General features: G+C 36.5%; 1 non-coding gene across 1 annotated transcript; it reads right to left on the reverse strand.

The window, feature by feature from the left end:
- Positions 1-21,600: 21,600 nt before the first annotated feature.
- TRNAI-AAU (transfer RNA isoleucine (anticodon AAU)) lies at positions 21,601-21,672 on the reverse strand. The gene has a single exon. It is a non-coding gene; the product is annotated as a tRNA-Ile (tRNA).
- Between the last annotated feature and the right edge of the window lie 3,576 nt (positions 21,673-25,248).

Consider the following 25,248-nt stretch of genomic DNA (forward strand, 5'->3'; position numbering starts at 1 on the left):
GAATCGCTGTAGGGTGAAATTGGAGAGAAGTTGAACTGTGTGTCGTGGATGTGTGTGTGTGAGTGTGAGAGTGTGAGGGCTGTAAAAATTGAAACCTCCGGCTCCGTTATTTACTCTAAGAGCATCCACATCCAAGAGGATGATTTTATCCTCTTATATTTTCTCTTTCCTTCTCTAATTTGGACACTTCACTTTCACCCATACTCCATTATTTTCATCCTCTTCTTTTTACTCATCTTAAAAAGTCTCCACATCAAAGAGGATCAACTTATCCTCCTCTCCCAATTTTTTTATAAGCAAAAATTAAAAAAGAAATGAATTACATGCCACATGCTAGATAATGAATGATAAATGGGCACAAGGGCCAATGTTGCATATCCTCTAAAAATAGAGGAAGTGTTCCTCTTCCTCCTTCTAAGAGGACATGTAACATTGGTTCCACATTGAAGAGGACATCCTCTTAGATGAGAGAGAGTCCTAAGAGGATGGTTCATCCTCTTCAATGTGGATGCTCTAAACTCTTGCTCATCCAACAAATACAAATGAAAAGGTTTAGATCCATCTTTCCGCTGTCGAACCGAGTTTGGCCCGGGGCGGTAAGCGGAAACCAAAAATTATGTGGACCGGAGAATGGGCCGGATTTATTTTATTCAGGTTTCAATTACACCTGTCAAAAATCAAGGGTAAGTCAAGGCATGTGACGGATAATCGTCACATAAAATTAATAAAAGTCAACTAATGTGATGGATTACCCGTCACATCTATCTATATCTATTTATATTATTAAAGGAAACTTTTTTCGAGCGACTACAAAGACCTCAAGTTTTCGAAACTACCTAAACTATTTTTTTTAGAGATAATAATATTTTCATTTAGAGATAATAATCAAGTTGTACATTAATCAATGTATATATATAAAATAGGCTTTTTTTCAGGCACTCTAAAAGATTCCAATATATTTAAAACACTTAAAAAAAAACTAACAAATTTAAAAATAATATATATTTAGAAGATAAATACATATGTTTATGGTTACTAAAAAAAGCTAACAAATTTAAAAATAATATATATTTAGAAGATAAATACGTATATTTGTGGTTATTAATATTAATCTATCTATTGGCTAACTAATTAATAAAATAATAGGTTAGAGTCCTAATCAAAGCTCTATCTTCTCTTCAATTGCTACTAGGACACTATATGCTCACCATATATATAATAATACATATCTTTGTTCTATCAAACAATAATTTCGTTTCATGATACCTCACTTATTATCTCTTCATAATGATTTAGTTTCTCTTTGATTTGCTAAATTTTTTAATTAGACCTTATTTTATCATGCAGTTTGTATTGAATTTTTTCTAATAAGCATTCATCATGTAGGTTCACAGGTACAACTATGAAATCATCTTAAGAGGCTATTCGACTTAGTCATGGTAAATAATTCAAGACGGTAGCATCGATACTTACCCTAATTCCTATACTTGAACGTATATAGTATTGATTAGCCGAATTCGGGACACTATTACATTATGAGTTGTACGTTGATCTTGTGAATGGTATGTCACACAACTATATATCGTATTTCTTACTTTTTTTTTTTAGAATATATGTATTTGTTTTTATCTTCAATTTTTAGATCTACCATAAAAATATTATACTTTACTATTTAATATATTACACATATATAATTTCTTAGCATTATGAAATGTACATAATGGTTTGGATTCTTTATAAAGATTTAATTTTACAGTTGTCTTTTATTTTTCCTTGCAGGTTATCTCAAAAAACGAAATTCATGTAATGCCAAATTGCGGAACTCTTACTATCGACACATTATTAATACGAATTTTTTTAATTAAGGGTAGGAAAAGCATCATAGCTACTACTAATTCGTAAACTTGAACATATATACTACACAGTACGTAATATAATATTGATTGGCGGAGTTTGGGACACTATTGCATCAACAATTATATGTTGATCCTGTGAATGTGGTATCACACAACTATTGAATTTCTTGCTTTTTTTGTTAATCATTTGATCACCGTTATTATTTATTACTAAAGCTTACACTTCGTTCTACATTCTTCTACACTTCTTCTAAGCATATCATCCAAAACATCGTCATCCAAGCACACAAACTCAAAAACGTGACTCTCTTGTCTAGGCGACGACATACTCGACGAACCACCACCACCACCTCCTCCGACTCCCCTTACCCCGGCTAACCCTACCCGTATTACTCAACATGGAAGTCGAGGAATGATTGTTCGAAAAATTATTATTAGTATTTTGATTATGATATTTTGAAGAATGTATGTCCAATATTATTTAATTGGTTTATATAACCATAACAATTTAGAAGTGTTACTGTTGGAATATGTGTCCTCCGACAATAATGCGATCACAACTGTCGATCATGATGATCACATGTTTAAATCTCGTTTTAAGAATACATGTGGGATGTAATATTTTACAGTCAACTGGTCCACACATATCGGTAATGATTGGCTGACTAGAGTTTGACACTACTGTCGTGCGACGGTGGTGATCAGTTGATCCCCTTAGGTCATACCTAAAGAGTAACACTCTTAATTGATTATTTAATTGATCGTATGCTGATACGGGTTAATTAAATTGCTTAAAATTGACGGACGATTTTGTGAGTATTATTGACGTATCTTATTGTAATTCGATTAAATAAGATACGGTTTAAGTAATCAAATTGTTTTATTACTTAGATAAAATTATTGTTTACGAAACAATTGAAACTGAATGAATAATTTATTATAAATACAAGATGTTGTGATTTATAATTGGTAAACCGTTTTGGTACAAGTAATTATGAATTACTAAGTCGATTTTGTACATGACGTATTTTTATTAATACGCTGATTTTTAATATGTTAAAAATACATTACAATTACACATGATTAGTGACATGTGACAATTGACAAATGACAAAATATGAAATGGACCTCACATTTTATAAGTGCCGAAAAATGGAGGGAGTATAATGTTTAAATTGTGTTAAATAATTAAGTGGAATGCAAAATGATTACACTACTTCTAGCTATACATGCCTAATTGCTTTTGTGAAGAGTACTTGGCCATGCATTGGCTCCTTTTCTTCCTCCACTCGGTTTCCACCTAGAAAAATAAGAGTTTTTCTTCTATAATCATTCTACTTTACACTACATATTTTTCTAGTGTAATTTTATTCTATTCTCTAACACATTACTAGAACTTAGAGATAGAAAATACTCCATCATTCTTTCCTTCTCTTGACCGAAATACTAGAGAGCAAAAACAATATTTTGGGTCAATTTTTGGTAAGATTAATATTGTTCTAGATCAAATAATATTAGTCTTTTAAGAGGTTACCTTGGGTATATGCTTTTGGGAGAGATTCTAAACTTGAATCTTGTTCATCCATTATTGAAAGCTCAAGAACTAACAAGAAGGAGATCTTGTTGGTGCCCATAAAACCGAAATTATTATAGTAAGAATAACGATTTCTTCTCTAATTCTATTTATGTTTGCATGCATAAGATCACAATGTATTTCATGACTAAATAGATTATCACATATATGAATATGTCAAAATAATGAGATTAATAATTTCTAACAAACGGTATCATGAGCCTTAGGTTGTTTGAATGCAAATCGGTTATTGTTTTTCCGAGTTATACGATTAACCAACAAAACTTATAAATTTGTGTTTATTATGAAATATCACGAAATTTATTATGCATGTTAAAGTTTCTAGTCCTAAAATATTTTAGGATATTTTGGTTTAATTTATGGATTTTATTGTTCATTTTATATAATAATGGCATTAAAATGTGATTTTTATGATAAAAATGTCATTTTTGGACTAAAAATAGCTAAACTTTGTCTTTTTCAGTGGTTTTTGGATATGTTTTCACATATATTATCTACTGATGGCCTGTAAATTTTTATAATAAAATGAGTTGTTATGCTCGAAATATGGATTTTTCAAGATAAAATAGTATTTAATGAAAAAATAGGTTAATATGAGTTATATTTCGAATCCGGTCATAAAAATTTAGTTTGTTGTCATATGAAATTTTACAAGATGTGTGTAAAATATTTGGCTATAATGAAGTCTTTATGCATGATTTATGAATTTTTGATGAAAAATCACATAAATAGTGACTTTAATTGGTAAAAATTGCTAAAACATACTTCATGACTAAAGAAAAACGTCACATGTTGCATTTTATCTTATATTTCAGATCTAAAAGTGAAAAGTTAATAAAAATATTTTTTCTCATATTTTTATGGTAATAATTGATAAATCGGATAAACCGCAACATTGTTTTTCTCGATAAATTTTTGAAATTTTTTAACCTAAGTTTTGAACATTATGAGTGTCATGGTATTTTTCCAGAATATTAATGAGTTTAAAATTTCAAATTTTGAATTTATTTGAAATTTTTATAATTTAATTTGAAGTTTATGACATAAATTTTGTATTTTAAGTCCATTTATGAACAATATTAAGAAATATAAGTTAATTATTGTCAATATGTTAGTGGAGACTAATTTTGAGTCCTAAGTTGGTTAGGGTATTTAACTTGTACATAAATATGAATTTATGTAATTATTGTGATTTTTAAAAAGGTTAAATCACGCAAATCCGTAAAAACCGATTAATATACGATATTGGCTCTTTAAAGGTTATTTAGCATAAAATTGGGCATGTTCATACATATTATAATGCTGCATTTTAACTATGATTGTCATATTTTAATTTTATGTAATTTTTGAATTATGTAATTTTACTTAGTATGACCTTAGTTTTAATTGATATTACCCGAAATGTATGGGAATATCGATTCAGTTGTAATTTATTGTGATCTCGTATCACCGTTTTGTAATTTAATAGATTTATTTTTATTTTAATTACAAATGTATAATAGGAAATTATGTAATTTATTATGTAATTTATTTATTCCGGAGTTCCTTGAAGACGGTGCCACTCGAGAAGGCGATCCATCAAAGAATGTTGCCTTGAAATGCATGCCAAGACCAAAGTTCAAGGGACTAAAGGAGTTGGTTTCCGAATTTGTAATAGTTTATTAGATTTACTATTTTAGGAAGGCCATACTAGGATTTTATTTATGCTTTGCATTTTATTTATATGTTGCATGCATCGCTAATTCGCCATAACTAAAACATGCATTATCATTATATCGAGTTTATCGACCGTGTCAATTACAATTATCGTAGTTCACCGCTTTAGTTCACTTAAAATGTGATAGATAATAAATTGACATGATCTCTCGCTAAATAAACAATTGAGACTTAGCCTTACCAAAAAGTAGAAACCATGAAAACCTATTTCATGAGGGAGTGCACTCAGCCACACCGGGGTACAAACCTTGTTACGTAGGGGAAGTGGGTGATAAATGTCTATCCACCGAATTTATGTTAATGAAGGGTATTTCGGCACACCGTGCCCTAAGTTGATATGAGTTTGGATCATGGACACATTTATTCGAAATTTGGGTTGAACTCAACGAAAGTATTCACGACGATTTCCGGATGTGTTTCGGGCTAAAGATAAATATTAATGTAATTTTATCGACCAAGAGGTCTAAAAGTAGAATCGATTAAAGAGTTAATCCACCGAGTTATATTAATAAAGGGTATTTCGGCACACCGTGCCCCAAGTTAATATGAATTTGGATCTTGGAATCATTTATCATAGTTGGGTAGAGGTCACTATGTAAATGCTTTACTTGTTATTTACAAGTATTAATAAAACGATAAATGTTAAGTTTTCCACTATTCCGTTATCATATTGTTCTATTTATATACGATATCATTTCGATTTTTGATTCAAATCTCCATTAAAACATCGTAACTAAAGACAAAATTTGAATTTTTCTTCTAAAAACCTCGTATTATCCATTGTAAGGATCTTTTGTGAAGAGTATAGATAAAAGTTATTCGTGATCAAAAGGGTTTTTGATTCTTGACTAACATATCCACTTATAATAAATTGTTTCTCATATGCTTAATTGAGTTAAGTACATTGAAACGTTAAATTATTTTGGTAACTAGATTTGTTGGAAATCAAAAATTGACCAAAATACCGCAACCACTTCAATAAAAGTTTTAAGACGAAACAAACGAATGAAGAGTAGTCTTCATGAATTTCAATTTTGCTTCTCTTAGCAAAGACTCATTGAAAAGAGTGGGAGCATTCTCTTAAACCGTTAAGAAAAGGATAAGGTTTTAAAGAAGTAAAATTAGAATGGAATTGATACAAGGTAATTTTAAAAGTAAAGTTATTGAGAATAACGATACTAAACCCATCAATCCCGGCCGATAAAGTTTCCATTGTCTTAATTGTTGGACGCTAGAAAGGAAACTACCCCAAATTATTGACGTATCAACAAGTTAGTTGTGGGACATCTAATGAGACCTTCTTCTTTAAATGTTTATTTGATTAACATAAATTTTGCTAGTACTACTTCGTCAATATTAGAAACCGGTGGTGGTTTTCATCATTGTATTTGATACATAGGATGATTAGAATATGACGACTAGCAACAATGATGTTGAGAGATAGAGTCATTGTGTACTCAATCTAGTTTTTGGGTTTAGAGTTGTACTTAATTGTGACTATTAAGTGCATAAACTCTAAATAAGAATATAAACTTGTTAAGATACAAAAGAGGTTTCACTTTTGTGACCCTATACACCATGATTTGATGTATGACTAGCCCATTATCAAGGTGATTATATTCTAAACCCAACTAGAATGATATATCATGAAGATGATGCAAGACTCAAATTGGTAACCCAAGATTAAACCTTAGATTCTGGAATGATGAACGAAAAGAGTTATTGAGTACTCTTGAAACCATTAGATCTTATGGTATATGCGTATCTTGTATTCAAAGCAAGATGTCTCGTGTCTTTTGGTTGAAAAGGAGATCGAGGTTGTAAATCATTGATCCAAAATAGGTTGATCATTTTCTTTTACCAACGATTTAGGTTGACACTAATGTGTTCATTTAATAAGGTAAATAGAGAAATCTTTGAAGAAGTTCAAAGAGTTCAAAGAATCACGATTTAGTCGTGATGGGATTATCAAAGTGAAGACTTTGATATAAGCCAAAGGAAATGTGATATAGTATCACAAATTAATCTCTCTTAGCACGCATTATGGGATAATGTGTGGTTGGATAAAGAAATCAAATGCTATTCGATATGGTTTGGACTTCAATCAAGTTACTTTGAGTTACTTGATCCTTTTGGGGATTTTATCATTTTGTCTAAATTATTTTTCCACTAAATCTAAAACGAATCATATGAGATATGAAATGGTAGGGTACCATGTTTGTAAGTTTTTCAAAAGAAACAAATGCTCATTTTTCTTACTATAATCACGAGTACAACGGGTTTGTGGCTTGTGAAGCCGTCTTTCTAGAATACAAGTTTATTTCTAGAAGACAGAGTTGGAGAAATTATTCAAAGAGCCACAAAGAATGTTATGTCGCAAGAAACTGGTCTTTCTTGGCTACATGAGACGTTTTGTGTAAGACGTTGTTTCTTCAAAACCTAGGAGGTTAAAGTCATCACTTGTTGAAGACGATGAATTAGTGTTACTTTTAGAAAGTAAAGAGCTTGCAACTTACAAAGAAATTGTTTGATTCAAGTTGATTACTTCTGGAAAGTAATGAACATTTGACTTACATGAGAGTGTTTAAGTCACAACTCAATACAAGGCTTAGAGCCATGAAAATCCGAAATTAATTCCAAGTGAATTATTAGATACAAAACTTGATTGGTAGCAAACGGTTTTGCACTAGTTGAAATGCTTAAGTCTATTTGGATCTTCTTAGGGATTGTGTTTCATTATGATATACATATAGCAAGTGAATCTAAAACCCACTTCTTCAATTAGAAGGAATGTATTCAATACATGTCTTGAGTTTTGTAGATTCTTGCAATTCTAAGATAATGTGAAACTTAAGAGAGGGTCTTGAGTAGGACATCAATGAGTTGGAATCAATGATTTGATCATGTGATAAAAACTTTTCTCAATAGGTTGAGAAGTTATGTTTATACATGGAGTTTAGTGGGAGTTACAGAAATTTTAATTAGTCTTATATGTCGATGACATATTGATCATTGAGAATGATTTAAGACTTATGGAGTATTATAATACATCTTTAATATCCGGATTTATGGAGATAAATCCACATGATATTAGCATCAAATAAGAAGTCTTATGTTGATTAGTTTCATGATTAGTTAAATCGAGTTGAACATATTTGATTGATTCCATTTGCTTCCGCTGCCGGATCAATTAAATAAGTAATGATGTATAACACTTCATATGCTTTGAGTATGATGAATTGTTTTAAAATCGAATTTAAGTAATAGTTACCAAGTAAGCCATAAAGATTACCCTTAAGTGCTTGCAGAAGCATTAAGGATGTAATGCAAAGTGTTTTTGATGCAATTTTGTGTAAGGGTGTTACACAAATGACAATTGACAATTGAGATTGCGCATGGTTTCCGACAAAACCATAATCAAAACACATTAGGATGGTTAAGATACCATTGTGGCTATGTTATTTAAGTAATAGATTTTCTATAATCGTTCTAGGCAATAAAGAACAATGAGAAATATTTACAACGGAAATTGAGTACACTTGCATCATGGGATGTGCAAGAAGGATGAGTCCCACACACTGTGAAAACAGTGGGAGCTATTATAAGGCTAGAGGGCCTATGTCTTGATTGGATCTCGACACGTACTAAGAAAGTTTTGTAATGCAAATGTATACATTACAAAGGAAAACGAGTATGTAGTAAGGTTGAGTAAGGTACAAGAAGTTGATAAAACCTACTAACCAAAGCCTTCTCATAGGCTTAACATGATGAGTCATGACATTTCAATTGAATTGAGATGAACAACTACATTCAAGATCAAACTGGATTATAGAATATGAAGTAGTAATCAAGTATTGACTATTCATATGTGATAATCACATTTGTCGTTCGAGTTTTTAAATCTAAAAAAAAAAAAAACTCCTTTTATACTTTGTTACATCCAAACGGGTTGTAGAGACAATATTGAACCCCGTTAAAGTGAACTCGGATTAACATGGTATTTTCCCATAGTCACTTGTATGAGGTGACATCTCGAAGTGACTAGAGTGTGATGCGATTGATGACCAGTTCAAGTGCCATAGAGTCATGTGAGATAACTAGTCGATCACATAGGCAGACTGTTAGGAACACTTTGTCGGGCCTTATGACCGCTTATAGAGTTCTGGCAAATTTATGTAGCCTGGTCGTGGCGATAGCTACTATAGTATTCTAATGAGTCGATTCTTTTGACTAAAGACTGTTCACCTAAGGTGGCACAGTTTCAGATTAACTTTGATTTGTGTTACTACGACCTTCGTAAATGGGGTCAAATGGGCATATTTTGGGTTATGATGGCCGTGGCTAGTCGAAGGGAATGAGTGCGATAGTAATTGTCCACCCCCTTGTCAGGGTTAAAATAATATCTCAGGGCCACTCGAGGAGTAATGAACTGGAAATGCGTCGCCACGCTCGGAAGGTATCTATGGTAGATAACTCCGGTCAATCAGTTATTCTCCAGATCGAGGAAACCACTCTCGATATGATCACTTGAAAGTACGACCTGAAAGACACCTTGCATTGAGTGGGAGATAGTAATAGGACAAGAGAATTGGTGACGCACACTTGTCGAGGACAAGTGGGAGATTGTTGGAATATGTGTCCTCCGACAATAATGCGATCACAACTGTCGATCATGATGATCACATGTTTAAATCTCGTTTTAAGAATACATGTGGATGTAATATTTTGATCAACTGGTCCACACATATCGGTAATGATTGGCTGACTAGAGTTTGACATTACTGTCGTGCGACGGTGGTGATCAGTTGATCCCCTTAGGTCATACCTAAAGGGTAACACTCTTAATTGATTATTTAATTGATCGTATGCTGATACGGGTTAATTAAATTGCTTAAAATTGACGGACGATTTTGTGAGTATTATTGACGTATCTTATTGTAATTCGATTAAATAAGATACGGTTTAAGTAATCAAATTGTTTTATTACTTAGATAAAATTATTGTTTACGAAACAATTGAAACTGAATGAATAATTTATTATAAATACAAGATGTTGTGATTTATAATTGGTAAACCGTTTTGGTACAAGTAATTATGAATTACTAAGTCGATTTTGTACATGACGTATTTTTATTAATACGTTGATTTTTAATATGTTAAAAATACATTACAATTACACATGACTAGTGACATGTGACAATTGACAAATGATAAAATATGAAATGGACCTCACATTTTATAAGTGCCGAAAAATGGAGGGAGTATAATGTTTAAATTGTGTTAAATAATTAAGTGGAATGCAAAATGATTACACTACTTATAGCTATGCATGCCTAATTGCTTTTGTGAAGAGCATCTTGGCCATGCATTGGCTCCTTTTCTTCCTCCACTCGGTTTCCACTTAGAAAAATAAGAGTTTTTCTTCTATAATCATTCTACTTTACACTACATATTTTTCTAGTGTAATTTTATTCTATTCTCTAACACATTACTAGAACTTAGAGATAGAAAATACTCCATCATTCTTTCCTTCTCTTGACCGAAATACTAGAGAGCAAAAACAATATTTTGGGTCAATTTTTGGTAAGATTAATATTGTTCTAGATCAAATAATATTAGTCTTTTAAGAGGTTACCTTGGGTATATGCTTTTGGGAGAGATTCTAAACTTGAATCTTGTTCATCCATTATTGAAAGCTCAAGAACTAACAAGAAGGAGATCTTGTTGGTGCCCATAAAACCGAAATTATCATAGTAAAAATAACGATTTCTTCTCTATTTCTATTTATGTTTGCATGCATAAGATCAGACTTTATTTCATGACTAAATAGATTATCACATATATGAATATGTCGAAATAATGAGATTAATAATTTCTAACAGTTACTTCCATTATCTTAATCATATGCTCGCCTTTACTATTTTATATGGGAATATTTTAATAAAAGTAAACAAACGACTGAGACGGAAGGAGTATATGTTAACTTAGTTCGAATGAAGGTGAGCTGAGAGTGTTTGATGACTAAAAAGCGTACCGTTAATCCTCCATATTTCCGTTAATTTTTGCGTTAATGTACGTTGCTCACCTCTCTTTTTAATTGTCTTCTAGTGTAAAAGACAATGTCGCACAATATTTATGTGAAAATTCACAAGTTTTAGTTTTGTTCTATAATTCTCGAAGGGTTAATAGTATATAACGTGGACAACTATATTAGCGGTAGTAAAATATCAATGAAAAAGTTGTTATAGATATAATTTACATTCATCTACTTATGAAAGAAAGAATACATGATTTTTGTTATATTGATATTATCCGCCTCTTATATAGTACAAGTATACAAATACTAAAGAAACCCAACTTTCAATCACTATTTCATAAAGGCATCTTTCCAAAAAGTTAAATAATAATTGACCACTAAAAAAATATCGAGTTGGATAACCAAGCTTTCCATGATTTTTGTTATGTAGAAGTGTAATTTCTAAAATCAAAATTAGGTAGTAGCCGTCAACGCACTTGAACGCATTTAAATCTAGTTATATTATATATAGAAGCGGTGGTCAGTATAGATTGTATTTCTTGTATTGTATGGAACACAGCTAGAAATTGAACAGGGTAACCACGCTAGAAAGCAAGCACGCTAATTTGTGGCAAGCAAGCACGCTAATTTCTGGTAAGCAAACACCCTACGCTCAGGGGTGAAACCAATTACACGGGCTAGTATAAAAAAAAAACAATCTATCTTATTATATATTTAATAACCACACCAGGAGAGTGCTTATAAAGAAAAATGCGAACAAGTACATATTTTCATGGGCTATTGATTGAATAAAGATCCCTATATAAGATATATTCTATGGTCAGACTTCTTTACTGAAATGTGTTGAAGTAGAGGCTTGGTTCGAAGTATGAGTTACTGACTACGCTAGGAAGTGAACTCGTCTTTCGCTTATCCCAGAATGCATTGAGGATGGGTGCATTCCTCACTTCTTTAATATGACAGCCTAGCTCCTATCGGTTGACGGATGGATTGATTGATCGCATGTATAGGATAGGGTCATTCCCTGGATACCTATGAATTAAGAATACATGTTTCATCCCTTGTTAAAGAAGAGGATAAGCTTGCAAGAGCTCTTATGGCTCGTGAGTAAGCAAGTGAATAGGGGCTTACCTGAGGGTACTAATGGCAATGAATTGATTTCAGTACTGGTTTTCTTTCCAAGCATGGTGGACGAAGCAAGTTAATTTCCCTTGCTTTATTCATGGTAAAAGACTGATTACATGGACTGTTTTAAAACCAATCCTTGAATAAGATTATATGATAAAACTAGACTATTAGGATTCCCGCAATAGGATATAAGATAAGAAAGAGTCAATCTGGTTCTTATCCTTTCTTAGTGTATAGGATGCTTTCTTTTTTCGGATCTCTTCTTTCCTGTTATGCATGTCATGCGTCGTATATGTAGAACATGCCTCTCTATATAATGCTACCTCCCACTGCTGCCTCCAGTAGGAGTATGGGCCGTGTCTCAGTCCTAGTGTGGCTGATCATCCTCTCGGACCAGCTACTGATCATCGCCTTGGTAAGCTATTGCCTCACCAACTAGCTAATCAGACGCGAGCCCCTTTTTGGGCGGATTTGTAATACTACGGTTTTATGAGTCTCTGGGTACTCTATCGAGTGGACCTTACTCTGTCGAGTAAGGGTGTGTTGCGTTTTAAAAATAGTTTCTGACCTGTTGGGTACTCGATCGAGTAACCTTGATACTCGATCGAGTAGGGGGGCACTCGATCGAGTACCTCAGCTACTCAATCGAGTAGCCGGTTTACGGGGGGATAATTTTTCGGGTTTTGTTAATAATGCGATTTAGTATATAATTACTTCCGTCACTTTCTTTAAACACTTTTACAAACCTAATTGCTTTCAACAGAGAAAACAAACTACGTTCTTCGCATCAATCACATTGTTGACAAATCCCGGAGCTTGGAAGGTCGGAATTCGTGTTTCTTTATACTTTTGTGATCCTTGCGTCGAGGGTAAGATCTACGTACCGTTTTTATAGTATTTCGTTAAAGGTAGTTAAACCCTAATATTGGGATTTGGGGGTTTTGTTGTGTTTCGTGAATGGTAGTGATTATATGTTTGTATGTTAGGAGGAGGATTCGTAGAAGAAGCCTTTTGATATTAGCTGTGAGATCGTCTGACTGTGTTGCTTTCCAAGTAGGGTTTCCCTACTCAGTATTAGTCCCATAATGTGTTGTTGGTGTTTTGTGGTTGTTGAATATTATCATACTCGTATTGTGACGACTGCTGGATTTGGTTGCTGATAGTAGTTGTGATTGTTTGTATTTGTCTGTGTTCTTCGGGGCGCGTCCCTTGCTGAGTGGAGTCACTTGCGGGAGTGGCTTCACGCCCATTATTCGCCTTCTGTGGAACCCGCCACAGAAGGGTTGTGCACATTATGGAATTTGGGTTTATCGCTCGACGGAGATGAGCGGGGATTTGGTGGGTACGGCTGCGGTCCCCCACTGGCGGCGTGGAGTGACCTGTTACGATGGGCACTGGAAAGGGCTACACACTTTAGTGTGTAGTCGGGATTGTGGAGTTGGGATTGGAGTTCGGAGTATATCTGTGATGTTTGAGCTGCTTGTTTCTTGTGTTGTTGGTTTATATAAATTGTGTGATTAGTACGACCCGTTTATTGTTTTAAAATCTGTGGTGATCCATTCGGGATGGTAGCGGTTGTTGAGCGGTATGAGTCGAGTTACATGGGATAGCTGGGATGTGCCACCGTCTGATGATAGAGTCTTCCGCTGTAGCATGATTAGTTTATCAAACATTTCTTTTAGTTGTTGGTTTTGAGAACATGTAACCGTATTTTGATTTTTGGTTTTGGATTGTAACCTTTCACTAAAGTTATACTATTTAAATGTTGTTTCGTTATTGTCTTATGATTATCATTGTCTCGGGCAACCGAGATGGTAGCATCTTTATACCTGAGTGGTCTTGGTAAGGCACTTGGAGTATGGGGGTGTTACAAAATGGTATCAGAGCGACGATCCTGAAACCTATAACCAATGAATCTAATGAACATAGGGAGTCAATTAAAATGAACCCGGGGTAAAGGTTGTAGGAGCTAATGCAAAGACTTGGGAGACGTCCTAAAGTCGCGAACTCGCTCTTCAATTTTGAACCGGTCACATGGGGAGTATATGTCAAGTCGTATGTGATGTTTGCTAGTTTGTATGTGGATGTGACGATATATGTTGTGAATTGTTGGATGTTCGGATTAGAAGATTGAAATTGTGAATGAAAGGTTGGTAAAGTATATAAAATGTTGTTCGAATAAGAGGCATGTTGGATGTTTATTATATGCCATTTGATAACACGAAAAAGTTATTTTGTTGATCATATGAAGAGTTATGTAGAATTGCATGCTTAGCTATATTATAATGTTGAGTTTATAAAGTTGTATAGTATGTTGGGATATGTGAGATAACATGCGGGTAGTATATACGAGTCAGCATGACTCGATCGAGTAGGGGGTACTCGATCGAGTAGGTGAGGTACTCGGTCAAGTGGGTTTGACTCGATCGAGTGGGTATTTGACGTTTTTACAACCAGAATCGTGTTTTTGGGCACTCGATCGAGTACATAGGGCACTCGATCGAGTAGGGGGTCGGTCGAGTATGTTAGAGATCAGAAGGTCTGTTTTGGGTCTGATGTCGGGGCACTCGATCGAGTATAGTGGGCACTCGATCGAGTAGCCTCTACTCGATCGAGTAGGTTTAGGCACTCGATAGAGTGTGTTCTGGGCAGTCTGCTTTCGTGTTTTCAGGTTTTAGTGCGTATGTTTATATTTACCCTTTCTTATATAGTTTCAAGATGCCGCCCAAGAGAAACGCCTTGTATGCGAGAGCTGAGAGCATGAACATCGACGATGTAGTTAAGATGTTGGAGCACCAAGATGCTCTTACTGAGGCCCTAAAGAGAGTGGAAAAGGATAAGGAGTTTGACCACTCCAAGATCAGTCTTTATATAGCGAGGTTTAACCCAAAAGATTACAAGGGGACCGGGGAGCCTAATCTTCTTGTCAACTGGCATCGTGAGATGGAGAACATATTGGACTTGGTACACTGTCCTGATGAGATGAGAGTAGAACAAGCTGCGTTCTACCTGAGGGAAGCAGCTGGTGAGTGGTGGGATAAGGTGAAGGTGAGTGCTAGGAAGATGGACACAAAGCAGGGCTTACCTGCTATACCTTGGGAAGAGTTTCGGAGAGCTATGAGGAAAGAGTTTGTACCTGAGCATGTGAGGAGTAAGCTGAGGGAGGAGTTTGATGGGTTTAGGATGACATATAACATATCAATGGCTGAGTACTACAAGCAGTTTAATGAGAAGTGTAGGTATGCTGAGGATATGGGTTTGAGTGAGGAGAACCTAGCGCTGAGATTCGAGAGGGGGTTGACCCCTAAGATCATGGATAAGCTACCCGTGGGAGTCCTTACCGATGTTAAGGAAGCTTATGAGAGGGCTGGGAGAGCTGAGAGGTTGGTGGAGATGGCTCAGGAGAGAGCGGTTGAGAAAAGAAAGGCTGAGAGTGAGGGTGGTGGCCAATCTAGTCACAAGAAAGGCAACCACAATCAGGCTAGAGCGTTTTCTTCTGGGTTAGGGTTCAGTGCTGGGGTTTCCTTTGGGCGTGGCCGTGCGAGTGGTGGTGGTAGTTGGGGGATGACCTGTTATGGCTGTGGCGGTGTAGGCCACAAGAGACATGGGTGTACGAGTTTACCTGGAGCTTTTCTGAGATCGGCTCAGCGGAGCTATTCTCAGGGGCCGGCACAGAGTTATGCGAGCAACAGACCGTCTGGGTCATGGTCTAACCGGGGAAGTCAGAGCTATTAGGGTGGAGGTAACCGCAACGGCGGTAATTCTTATCAGAAACCTGATACGAACAACAACAACAATCAGGGGTCGGGTGCTAAACCGACCACATCACCAAGATCTTGTCGGGAGGTGGACGAAAGACCGATGGAAAGTGTTCATGATGGACAAGAAAGCAAACGAGGATGATGCACATGTTATCACTGGTACTTTTCTTATTAACGGTATTCATACCTTTGTTTTGTTTGATTCGGGGGCGTCTCAGTCGTTTGTATCTTCGAGTCATGTTAAACGGTTGGATTTGAGGGTATATGAGTCTGTAAGTGAGAAAGTTTTTATACCTTCGGGTGAGTCTGTATCTTGTGGGAGATTGTATAGGGATGTACCTATGATAGTTGGGCAAGTTGATCTACCTGTAGACTTGCTAGAGTTTCCTTTTGACGGTTTTGAGATGATAGTCGGGATGGATTGGTTGGGAAAGTATAAAGCTAAGATAGACTGTCATCAAAAGAAAGTGTCTTTGAGAGGTCCTAAGGGTGTTAGTGTGTCTTATCGTGGGTTTGTGGTCAAACCCAAAGTCAAGTTGATTGCAGCTGTTACCTTGAAGTTCTATCTGAGGAAGGGATGCCCTTTGATCTTGTGCCATTTGAGAGATGACCGGATAGAGAGTCCGACAGTTGATCAGATACCAGTGGTGGGAGAGTTTGCAGATGTTTTTCCAGAGGAGATTCCGGGGTTGCCACCGAAGAGGGAGATAGATTTCACGGTTGAGTTGAAACCGGGGATGGGGCCAATCTCTAAGGCGCCGTACGGATGGGTCCTAAGGAGATGGAGGAGCTCGGAAGCGATTAGATGATCGATAGAGAAGGGATACATTAGACCTAGTGTATCGCCGTGGGGGAGCACCCTGTTTCTTTTTCGTGAAGAAGAAGGATGGGAGTTTGAGGTTGTGCATAGACTAGAGAGAGAGAACTGAACCGAGTGACAAAGTGAAGAACAAGTATCCTTTGCCAAGGATAGATGACCTGTTTGATCAGTTGAGTGGTGCATCGCCTTTTCCAAGATTGATTTGAGGTCGGGGTACTATCGGTGAAGATTAGAGAGGTGGACATACCAAAGACAGCTTTCACGTCGAGGTATGGCCATTATGAGTATGTGGTGATGCCGTTTGGGTTATCTAATGCACCGGCTGTGTTTATGGATTTGATGAACAGAATCTTCAGACAGTTTTTGGAAAAGTTTGTAGTGGTGTTTATCGATGACATCTTAGTCTACTCCAAGACTAAGGAGGAGCATGAGGAGCATCTGAGGATTGTGTTGCAGACTTTGAGGGAGCATGAGTTATATGCTAAGCTGTCCAAGTGTGAGTTCTGGTTAGTGAAAGTTGCTTTTCTGGGGCATGTGATCTCTAAGGATGGGGTAGTCAGGATCCGGCAAAGATTGAGGCGGTGACAAAGTGGGAAGCACCAAAGAATGTTCTTTGAGATCGGAGTTTCTTGGGTTTAGCTGGATACTACAGACGGTTCGTGAAAGATTTCTCCAAGATTGCTAGACCTATGACAGCGTTGATGAGGAAAGAGAACATGTTTCGTTGGGATGAGAGTTGTGAGACGGCGTTCCAAACACTAAAGGAGTGTTTGACCACAGCTCCTATCTTAGCATTACCTGAAGGGATCGAGAACTTTGAGGTGTATACAAATGCCTCAAAGAACGGGTTGGGATGTGTGTTAATGCAGAACGGTAAGGTGATTGCCTATGCTTCTAGGCAATTGAAGCCGTATGAGGAGAACTATCCTACACATGATCTGGAGTTAGGTGCAGTGGTGTTTGCTCTCAAGATATGGAGACATTACCTTTATGGGGCGACCTTTAAGGTATTTTCGGATCACAAGAGTCTCAAGTACATCTTCACTCAAAAGGAGTTGAACATGAGACAGAGGAGGTGGATGGAGCTGATTGGTGATTATGACATGGATATTATCTACCATGAAGGGAAAGCCAATGTTGTTGCAGATGCTTTGAGTATGAAGAGTGTACATTCTTTGTGTACAACTCTATCTTTGATGAGGTTGAGAGATGAGGTGGGGAGGTTTGGGATACATATGATGCAGAGAGGGGATGCCATGGGGGATTTGACAGTGCAGCCTGATCTTTATGATGATATTCGAGGTAAACAGGCGTTGGATCCTAAGATGGTTGAGTGGAGAGCTGGAGTAGAGAAAGGGACAGTGTCTCGATTCTCTATTCATACAGATGGTAGTTTGAGGTTTGACGGTAGGTGGTGTGTCCCTAATGATGAGGAGCTGAAAAAGACAATCATGACAGAGGCACATTGTACAATCGTATTCAGTACATCCAGGTGGTGACAAGTCAGTACAAGGATTTAAAGAACACGTTTTCGTGGCCTGGATGAAGAAAGAAACAAATGAGTTTGTGGCCCGTTGTTTGACATGCCGAGAGTTAAAGGGGAACAATGATGACCACAAGGTAAGATTCAGTCTTTAGAGGTACCTGAGTGGAAGTGGGAATTCATTTCTATGGATTTTATCGTGGGTTTGCCAAAGAGTCAACAGGTAACAACATGATATGGGTAATAGTGGATTGACCAAGTCACTCACTTTGTGCCAATGAAAGATACATGGACTAAAGCACAATTAGCTATGGCTTATCGAAAGAATGTGCTAAAGTTACATGGAGTCCCTAAGGACATAGTATCTGACAGAGATGCGAGATTTATCTCAAGGTTTTGGAAAGAGTTGCAGGAATCTTTGGGAACAACTTTGAAGATGAGTACAGCGTTTCATCCTGCGACAGACGGTCAGACTGAGAGAACGATCAAGACTCTTGAGGATATGTTACGAGCTTGTGTGATGGACTTTGGTGGTAGCTGGGAACAGAGGTTGGATTTGATAGAGTTTTCTTATAACAACAGCTATCACACTAGTATTGGTATGGCACCGTTTGAGGCCTTATATGGGAGGAGATGTAGGAGTCCGATTTGTTGGGACGACAGTGCCGAGGCAGTGGTTCTAGGACCAGAGTTGGTGCATGAGATGGTTGAGCAGATTAAGATGATCAGGGAACGGATGAGAGCAGCTCAGGATAGGCAAAAGAGTTATGCAGATCTACATCGCCGGGATATAGAGTTTCAGGTTGGGGACAAGGTTCTTCTGAAAGTGTCTCCTATGCGTGGGGTTATGAGATTTGGGAAGAAAGGCAAGCTGAGTCACAAGTTCATAGGGCCTTATGAGATCTTAGAGCGGGTTGGAGAGGTTGCATATCGTATGGCTTTACCAGCTGCGTTAGAGAGAGTGCATAATGTGTTTCATGTATCTCAGCTGCGGAAGTATGTGAGTGATCCGTCACATGTGTTAGAGGCAGAGAGCTTAGAGCTAGATGAGTCCTTTTCATATCTTGAGGCGCCTAAGCAGATTCTTGACCGGAAGGTTAGGAAGACTAGGAGTGGTGAGACAGTTTTGCTTAAGATCCTTTGGTCTAACCACGAGTCTGAGGAAGCAACATGGGAGGCTGAAGAGGCCATGAGAGAGCTTTTTATATCTTTTTATGTTGTGTTGGTATGTTTGTTGTGGTTGAGTCGGGTTGAGTTTGGGTTAGTAACATGTTTTATGTTGAGTTTTGTTTTGGTTGTTGAGTCGGGAGTGTTGTAGTGTGTGTCTTTGTTTTGTTGTGGTTTGAACTTCGGGGACGAAGTTCTTTTTAAGGAGGGAAGACTGTAATACTACGGTTTTATGAGTCTCTGGGTACTCTATCGAGTGGGCCTTACTCTGTCGAGTAAGGGTGTGTTGCGTTTTAAAAATAGTTTCTGACCTGTTGGGTACTCGATCGAGTAACCTTTATACTCGATCGAGTAGGGGGGCACTCGATCGAGTACCTCAGCTACTCGATCGAGTAGCCGGTTTACGGGGGGATAATTTGTCGGGTTTTGTTAATAATGCGATTTAGTATATAATTACTTCCGTCACTTTCTTTAAACACTTTTACAAACCTAATTGCTTTCAAAAGAGAAAACAAACTACGTTCTTCGCATCAATCGCATTGTTGACAAATCCCGGAGCTTGGAAGCTCGGAATTCGTGTTTCTTTATACCTTTGTGATCCTTGCGTCGAGGGTAAGATCTACGTACCGTTTTTATAGTATTTTGTTAAAGGTAGTTAAACCCTAATATTGGGATTTGGGGGTTTTGTTGTGTTTCGTGATTGGTAGTGATTATATGTTTGTATGTTAGGAGGAGGATTCGTAGAAGAAGCCTTTTGATATCAGCTGTGAGATCGTCTGATTGTGTTGCTTTCCAGGTAGGGTTTCCCTACTCAGTATTAGTCCCATAATGTGTTGTTGGTGTTTTGTGGTTGTTGAATATTATCATACTCGTATTGTGACGACTGCTGGATTTGGTTGCTGATAGTAGTTGTGATTGTTTGTATCTGTCTGTGTTCTTCGGGGCGCGTCCCTGGCTGAGTGGAGTCACTTGCGGGGAGTGGCTTCACGCCCATTATTCGCCTTACATGGAACCCGCCATAGAAGGGATGTGCACATTAAGGAATTTGGGTTTATCGCTCGACGGAGATGAGCGGGGATTTGGTGGGTACGGCTGCGGTCCCCCACTGGCGGCGTAGAGTGACCTGTTACGATGGGCACTCTGGCAGGACTACACACTTTAGTGTGTAGTCAGGTTTGTGGAGTTGGGATTGGAGTTCGGAGTATATCTGTGATGATTGAGCTGTTTGTTTACTGTGTTGTTGGTTTGTATAAATTGTGTGATTAGTACTGACCCCGTTTATTGTTTTAAAAACTGTGGTGATCCATTCGGGGATGTGAGCAGTTGTTGAGCAGGTATGAGTCGAGTTACATGGGATAGCTAGGATGTGTCACCGTCTGATGATAGAGTCTTCCGCTGTAGCATGATTAGTTTATCAAACATTTCTTTTAGTTGTTGGTTTTGAGAACATGAAACCGTATTTTGATTTTTGGTTTTGGATTGTAACCTTTCACTAAAGTTATACTATTTAAATGTTGTTTCGTTATTGTCTTATGATTATCATTGCCTCGGGCAACCGAGATGGTAGCATCTTTATACCTGAGTGGTCCTGGTAAGGCACTTGGAGTATGGGGGTGTTACAGGATTCCTCCTTTTTCTCCTCAGCCTACAGGGTATTAACAGCCGTTTTCAGCCGTTGTTCCCCTCCCAGGGGCAGGTTCTTACGCTTTATTCACCCGTCCGCCATTGGAAACACCACTTTCCGTCCAACTTGCATGTGTTAAGCATGTCGCCAGCGTTCATCCTGAGCCAGGATCGAACTCTCCATGAGATTCATAGTTACATTACTTATAGCTTCCTTGTTCGTAGACAAAGCGGATTCATAATTATCTTTCGTTCTAAGGCCTAACTTGTATCCATGCGCTTCATATTCGCCTGGCGTTTGCTCCTAGAAATGTAGCCGTCCCTACCCTCTCACGCCAATCCCACGAGCCTCTTATCCATTCTCATTTAATCACGGCGGGGGAGCAAGTTAAAATAGAAAAACTCACATTGGGTTTAGGGATAATCAGGCTCGAACTGATGACTTCCACCACATTAAGGTGACACTCTACCACTGAGTTATATCCCTTCCATGCCCCCATCGAGAAATAGAAATGACTAATCCTAAGGCAAATGGTCGAGAAACTCAATGCCACTATTATTTTAGTCTTGAACAACTTGGAGTCGGGACTTCTTTTCGCACTATTACGGATACGAAAATAACGAGACAATTTGGATTCAATTATCAACTGCTCCTATCTGAAATCGGATTGACTACGTATTTGAGCCATAGCCCATGCTTTCATAAAAAAAGCGTACGATTTTACCGATCTAAATCAAGCAGGTTTTACATGAAGAAGATTTGGCTTGGCATGTCCTAGTCAATATAGGTAGGAGAATAAACCGACTCGATATTAAAAAAAATATATAGAGGAAGCAGAACCAAGTCAAGATCATACGGATCAACCCCTTCTTCTCATGTCAAAGATCTTACTCTTTCCAAAGGAACTGCCATCTCTTTTCCATTTCCATTCAAGAGTTCTTATGTGTTTCCACGCCTTCCGAAAAATGGACAAATTCCTTTTCTTAGGAACACATACAACATTCGTAACTCCAAAAAGGATAATGATAACTCCATTATTAACCACTTCATTTCTGAATTTCATATTCATAGTAATAGAAATACATGTCCTACCGAGACAGATTTTGAACTTGTTATCCTCTTTCTTGCCTAGTAGGCAAATATTGACCCCCTGCGAAAAGGATGATTCATTCCATTCGGATCGACATGAGGGTCCAACTCCATTGCATTGTCAGTATCTGTGTTGTATATATGAAAGAGGTTGACCTTATTAATAGATGGTTTACGATTTATGTGCCGCTATGGTTTTACAATTGAATTTTAAGGTATTGACAAGTGAAAGCTAAATTTTGATGGTCGATAAAGTTTAGAGACTTTTATGTTTGAGGAACTTATTTTGGAATGGTCGATCTCATTAAAGGTTAAGTCACCTGTCAATTAAGGACTTGTGTTTTCAGATTTAATAATTGGCCAATCGGATTTATGATAACGGGTCTAATATTTTAGGTTGTTTGATCGACACAATAAGTTGACAAAGTAACCGCTATTGTGTAAGTTGAATGATTTAGAATATTATGACTATAGTGTGTGTTTGAGTTTCATGCGGATAATGGTCGGCCCAAAGGAAGACTATTATTTGGCCGAAATTCAGTCATGCTTGTGGTGGTAAGTATGTAACAATTATAAGGTTTCCATGTGAATATTAAGTCGGCCCAAAGGAAGGCTTAATGTTTGACACGAATTTATTGTTAATACTTGATCACTACACCAAGATGACCACTTACAAGTTAATTTTATGTCCAAAGACTAAACTTAATGTTATGCTAGGTGTCTTGTGTTGATGGGGATCCCAATATTTGAATTTGAAAATCAAGTTAAGGGAGTCTCATCTTATTTATGTCACTCCTAATGATTATGCCCATAAAGCTTTTAAGGTGAATAAATTCAATTTTTTGGTTTGGTGTGTGTAATTCTTGCGAATAATGGTCGGCCCAAAGGAAGGTCATTATTTGGTCAAATTGCATATACACGTTGGGTAATAAATATGTGACGATTATTTGGTATTTTCATGTGTATACTATGTCAGCCGAAAGGAAGACACAGTATTCGACGTGAGTTTATCGTCAATATTTGATTACAATTCGTTAAAAATAGTGTATGTGCCTAGTTAATATTTATGTTTATTAACAACTAAATTATTATTAATTTCGCAATGACACTTTAACTTTTTGAGTTTATTCAAAACATAATACTGTTTTGTTCATTCAATTTGACAATTATGATGATTATATCTGTCATATTCAGTTACATTCTCAATTCCGATGAAACCATTTATCAAATGAATGGTAAGAGAATGTAGAATACTTATTCTGAGTCGCGGTAATCTTAACATTGCTTTGAGAATGTATAATTGCTACTTATAAGCTAAGGATTAAAGTATCGTGTGGACTCACATGATTTGAGGAGTAGTACATTCAAAAATGCATGTTTAGTGATTATATAAGGCGACATTAAAGAAATATTTAAGGGCATTGTTTCAGTTAATTCAGTTAATTATGAAGCTGCAAAAGGCCACTCAAAGAAATAATAACAAACATAAAGTTAAACTTTTTAGTCGTTAATTTGTTAAGAGTTTTGACATATAAGGAAAATCTAGTATCAGTTTTAACACTCAGGGTGTTGGTAAGGTTAATTAAGCTTCTCATTTGGGTTTGTCTAAGGTTAATCTTTGTATCCAATCATGTGTGGTGGGTGCATTTGTTTTTTTCATCCACATAAGGACAACTATGCAAGTATAACGAAGATGTTACAAGCCAAGTGATGATGAAAGATTCATCTATTTAGGGTATGTTATCATCTGAGTTTCAGACAGTCAACTAACTTAGTTATCATTAATGACTTCTTCCTTTATTTGGATGTGGAAAATACTTTTGGTACCACCTTAGGTGAAGTTTGGGTATTTTTCGTATGGGCAAATTTGGTTCTTTGTCCATTGAGAAATAATTAATTTTGTGTTTTCGAAATTCAAATAATGATGAATCCATCATTTTTTATAGCTTTATATAGTTTAGATTTTAGTCTCTTTTAAGTAAACTTGCATAAAAGTTTAGTGGATATAAAAAATAAGTCAGAAGTGACAATTTCTTTTCGGTAAGACACATAATAAGGAATATTAAGGTTTTGTGTCAAAATAAAATTGTTGGTCCCTTTACTTCGGTTTTTCATATTTAAGGAGATAAAGACAAATTAAAGGTTTTTCATATTTAAGTAGCGCTACTACAAATACAGGCAACTACAACGGCCCTTTAACAACGCTTCACGAAAATCATCAAAACACGTTGTAGAATTGATGCCGCAAATTTTACCAAACTTAATTACAACGGTTCTGTATTGTTAACCGTTGTTATTGGTTTTAACAACGGGTCATACTTGAAAAACCGTTGTTAATATAAAAACTAATAACAACGGTTGAATCTGTAATACATTTTAACCGTTGTTAATAATTTGGCGCAAAATTAGTGACAAGTAATCACAACGGTTATATTAGAATCCGTTTTTAATACTTGAAACGGTTATAGACTCAATAACCGTTGTTATTAATGTTATGAAAATCTTAAGAACAACAGATTGCTTTATTCTGCTATACGCTACAAAACACAAACACAAGCTAATACTGCTACTATATCATCCTCTATTCCTCCCTGATCGTCTCTCTGTCTTCATCTCCGTCACTGTTGTCACCGTCTTCTCTCCCTCATCGTGTTTATCAATCAGGTATATATATGTTTCTTAGCAACGCTTATAGATATAGGATTTTTTGGGTTATTATCTAATTTGTTGATAATTTGGCTTAATTGCTTTCCTGAATTTCGTTTATTTGTTTGCCTATTATTGTATTTTCTGAATTAGTTGGCTATTATTACGAATGTATAATAATGACTCGAACTTGGATGATTGATGCAAATATGAGTGACCGCAACTACAAGGATGGTTTAGCTGAATTTTATGAATTCGTTTCGAACAATTTGAAAGGTTCTTCTAGTATTGCCTGTCCTTGTGAAAGATGTGGTAATATTAGCTATA

The sequence above is a fragment of the Silene latifolia genome, chromosome 5, assembly GCF_048544455.1.
Source record: "Silene latifolia isolate original U9 population chromosome 5, ASM4854445v1, whole genome shotgun sequence".
Lineage (NCBI taxonomy): Eukaryota > Viridiplantae > Streptophyta > Magnoliopsida > Caryophyllales > Caryophyllaceae > Silene > Silene latifolia.